This window comes from Mus caroli, chromosome 17 (genome assembly GCF_900094665.2).
Source record: "Mus caroli chromosome 17, CAROLI_EIJ_v1.1, whole genome shotgun sequence".
Classification (NCBI taxonomy): domain Eukaryota; kingdom Metazoa; phylum Chordata; class Mammalia; order Rodentia; family Muridae; genus Mus; species Mus caroli.
Genome location: NC_034586.1, coordinates 35,099,894 through 35,104,782, shown reverse-complemented (window position 1 = coordinate 35,104,782; position 4,889 = coordinate 35,099,894).

Below are 4,889 nucleotides of genomic sequence, written 5' to 3'. Positions count from 1 at the left end.
TCCTAGGAATGCATGTCTGTCAATAGAGTTGTCTTTTCACTTACCTTATTTTGAGAGACCCCTTTTATTTGGTTAAAGAGTAATTATAAATTAAGGTAGTTGAAGTTTTTCTTTTCAAGAATACAGAAAGATTCTAGTAAGAAGGTGGAGAGCTTAAGATTTTCTTCAGAACTCTAAGGTTTTTGTTCATACAAAGGAACCAAGTGGAGAAAAAGCTCAAGTTAGGAAGACAATAGAAAATACCAAGAAGACTTTTGAGTTATAGTTTTTCTTTGCTATTCCCTAGAGTCCTGTACATTGTTTTCACAGACAACTCATTTATTCTTCTCCAGAGTGATTAGAGAGAGAAAGTTCCCTGGGAAAGAGCTCTCCAAAGACATGCTTGTCGTGTGCAGATACCTGCTGTGTTGAGTTTCGAAGACAATTTCTGCTGCAGTGGGATGAATTTGAAAAAAAAAAAAAAAAAGAAAAGAAAACATTGATTCCATTCCCCAACACACTGAACACCCACTAAAATATTTATGATTAAAGATGACCTTGTCTGAATCAGTTATTCTGAGAAGTTTTAGAATCTTTCTTATATTTCTTTATTTATGGAAATCAAATAAAATTTAAAATTTTAGTTATCCCCAGTATACCAATAAAGAGTAATATGCAATGAATGCAGAACCCACTATAAATAATCTAGAAAACTAAGTAAACCTCTAATTATTTAGTATTTTATGACAATTAAAACACAATAATGAGGGTTAGGGTTAGGAGGAAGAAGAAATCAATCATGGAGTGGGGGTGGGTATAAAAGGGTGGGACCTGGGTGGGAGAGGAGACAAGGAGAACTGGGGAACGGGAACATGGTCAAGTATTGGGCTGTGGGGGTGTGGGGTGGGCAGGAGAGAACAGGACTGAAGCCCTAGGGCCAGCAGAAAGAAAGGAAATGGACAAATTCCAGATATCAGAGGTAGGGTACCAGAGAACTGAGAGGTGAAAGACTCTCAGGATCCAAAGGGAGGAACCTAAAATGAAATGCTCTACAGTGGGGAGAGAAGACTTGTAGAGTCTACCTCCAATAGAAAGACATGGCATCGAGTGGATTGATGAAGTTGACATACCGCAGTCAAAAACCCTGACCCAGAATTGATCCTGTCTGAAAGAACTGTAGGGACAAAAATGGAGGAGAGCCTGAGGAAAAGAAGGTCCAGTGACAGGCCCAAATTGTGATCCCGCTCAAGGGTAGGTCCAAAGGCCAGACACTATTATTGAGACTATGGTATGCTTAAAAACAGGAACCTAGCATGACTGTCCTTTGAAAGGCCCAACAAGCAGCTGAAAGAGTCAGACACAGATACTTACATCCAACAAATTGACAGAACCTGGCGACCCCTGTGGTTGAATTAGTGAAAAACTGGAAAAAGCTGAGTGGGAGGATGACCCTATAGGCAGACAAGCACTCCCCACTAACCTGGACCCCTGAGACTGCTCAGACACTGAGTCACCAACCAGGCAGCATACACCAGGTGATATAAGGCCCCCAACACATATACAGCAGAGGACTGGCAGGTCTTGACACAGTGAAAGATGCACTTAACGGTCAAGAGTCTTGAGTCCCCAGGAAAAGGGGAGTTCTGGTGAGGTGGTGACATTCTCTTGGAGACAGGGCTGGGGGAAGGGGAGGGGAAGGGGAAGGAGGTATGGGATCTGGAACAGTCAGAGGGTTGACAGGGAGGGGGATAATGTCTGGACTGTAAAAATAGAATAAAGAATAAATAAATAAAAGGAAGGAAGAAAAGAAAAGAAAAAAGAAAAGAAAGGGAAAGAAAAGAGAAAAGAAAAGGCAATGATGAAATAATAATCTGCTTTTTCTCTAATCCATTGATTTCAGCCCTGAGTTTGATGATTTCCTGTCATCAACTCCTCTTGGGTGTGTTTGCTTCTTTTTGTTCTAGAGCTTTCAGGTGTGCTGTTGCATTGCTAGCATAGTATCTCTCCAGTTTCCCCAAGAAAACACTTGATGCTATGAATTTTCCTCTGAACACTGCTTTCATTGTGTCTCATAAGTTTGGATATGTTGTGCCTTCATTTTCATTGAATACTACAAAGTACTTTACTTTGTAGTATTCAAAGTAATTTCTTTACAAAGAAATTTCTTTCTTTCTTTCTTCCCTGAAAAAATTATCCTTGAGTAGAGAGTTGTTCAAATTCTATGAGTATTTAAGGTTTCTGTTGTTTTTGTTGTTTTAAATGGCCAGCATTAGTCCAGGGTGATCTGATAGAATTCAGGGGATTATTTCAATCTTTTTCTATTTTTTTTTTTTTGAGGCCTGTGTCAATTATATGGTCAGTTTTGAGAAAGTCTCATTAAGTGCTGAGAAGAAGGCATATTCTTTTGTTTTGGGGTAAAATGTTCTGAGATATCTGTTAAAATCCATTTGGTTCATAACTTCTGTTAGTTTCATTGTATCTCTTTTCAGTTTCTGTTTAGATAATCTGTCCATTGGTGAGAGTGGAGTATTCAAGTCTCAAAGTATTATGGTCTGGAGGTCAATGTGTGTTTTGAGCTTTAGTAAAATTTCTTCTACAAATATGGGTACCCTTCATCTTGGTAGATTTTTCCTTTGATGAGTATGAAGTGTTCTTATCCACCTCTTTTGATTACTTTCAGTTGAAAGTCTATTTTATTTGATATAAGGATGGCTATTCTATTTTGTTTCTTGAAGCCATTTGCTATGAAATCCTTCTTCCAGCCTTTTACTTGAAGTATCCTCTATCTTTGTTTCTTGTATGCAGCAGTGCGACAGATTCTGTTTATGTATCCAGATTGTAAACTTCTGTCATTTTACTGGACAATTGATACCATTGATGTTAAGACATATTAATGATTGTTAGTTCCTGTTATTTTGTTGTTGGAGGTAGTGGGGTGTGTGTGTGTGTGTGTGTGNGAGAGAGAGAGAGAGAGAGAGAGAGAGAGAGAGAGAGAGAGAGAGAGATAGAGACAGAGACAGACAGAGACAGAGACAGAGACAGAGAGAGTTTACATTTCTTCTTTTATGCTTTTTTTGTGTGATCTGATTAATGTCCTGTGTTTTCTTGAGTGTAGCTACCCTCCTTGTGTTGGAATTTTCCTTCCAGTATTCTCTGCAGGGCTAGATTAGTAGAACAATATTCTTTAAAATTTGGTTTTGTCATAGAATATCTTGTTTTCTACATCTTGAGAGTTTTGCTGGGAATAGCAATCAGGGCTGGCATCTGTGGTCTCTTAGGCTTTGCAAGATCTGCAAGGATCTTTGGGATTTTCATGTCTCCTGAGTAGCCAGGTATAATTCACATAGGTCTGTCTTTATATTTTACTTGTCCTTACCCCATTACAGCTTTTAATATTCTTTCTTTGTTTTGTATATTTGTATTTTAATTATTATGTGGCAGGAGGATTTTCTTTTCTTGTCCAAACTATGTGGTGTCCTATAGGCTTCTTGTACATTTATAGACTTCTTTTTCTTTAGTTTAAGGAAGTTTTCTTAATGATTTTGTTAAAGATATTTTCTGACCATTTGAACTGAGAATCTTCACCCTTTTTATTCCTATTATTCTGAGGTTTGGTTTCTTTTCACTGTGTTTCAAATTTCTTGGATATTTTGGTTAGAAACTTTTTACATTTTGCATTTTCTTTTGACCGATGTATTGATATCTTCTGTGCGGTCTTGTATGCCTGACATCCTCTCTTCCATATCTTGTATTCTGCTGGTGATACTTGCATCTGTAGTTCCTGATCTCTTTCTGAGGTTTTCCATCCCCAGGTTTGCCTCCATTTGTGATTATTATGCCTATTTCCATTTTTAGGTATTGGACCATTTTGTTCAATTATTACACTTTGTTCGTTGTATTTACCTGTAATTCTTTTTTTTTTCAAAAGAAAATCATTTTGATATTAATTTTTCCTTTCAGCTATTAAAGCAATAATATGTGTGAACTAATTACATGTGACTATCAAGAATAGTGAAAAACTCAGTATGTTTCAAAGTAAAGTAAATGCACTTAAAGCATCTGATATTATCTCCTATAATTTTTTCCAATTTTTATTAGATATTTTCCTCATTTACATTTCAAATGCTATCCCAAAAGTACCCCATACCCTTCCCCCGCCCTGCTTCCCTATCCACCCACTCCCTCTTCTTGGCTCTGATATTCCCCTGTACTGGGGCATATAACGTTTGTAAGACCAAGGGGCCTCTCTTCCCAAAGATGGCCGACTAGGCCATCTTCTCTGATACATATGCAGCTAGAGATACAAGCTCTGGGGGGGGGGTACTAGTTAGTACATATTGTTGTTCCACCTATAGAGTTGCAGATCCCTTTAGCTCCTTGGGTACTTTCTCTAGCTCCTCCAATGGGGGCCCTGTGTTCCATCCTATAGATGACTGTGAGCATCCACGTCTGTATTTGTCAGGCATTGGCCTAGCCTCACAAGGGACAGTTATATCAGGGTCCTTTCAGCAAAATCATGCTGGCATATGCCATAGTGTCTGCGTTTGGTGGCTGATTATGGGATGGATAGGGTAGGGCAGTCTCTGGATGGTCCATCCTTTAATCTCAGCTCCAAACTTTGTCTCTGTAACTCCTTTCATGGGTATTTTGTTCCCTATTCTAAAGAGGAACAAATTATCCACACTTTGGTCTTCCTTCTTCTTGATTTTCTTGTGTTTTGCAAATTTTATCTTGGGTATTCTAAGTTTCTGGGCTATTACCCACTTATCAATGAGTGCATATTCAAGTGAGTCCAATAATTCTTTTTTTTTTTTTTTTTTTTTTAATATTTTTATTACATAATTTCCTCAATTACATTTCCAATACTATCCCAAAAGTCCCCCATAGCGCCCCCCACTTCCCTACCCACC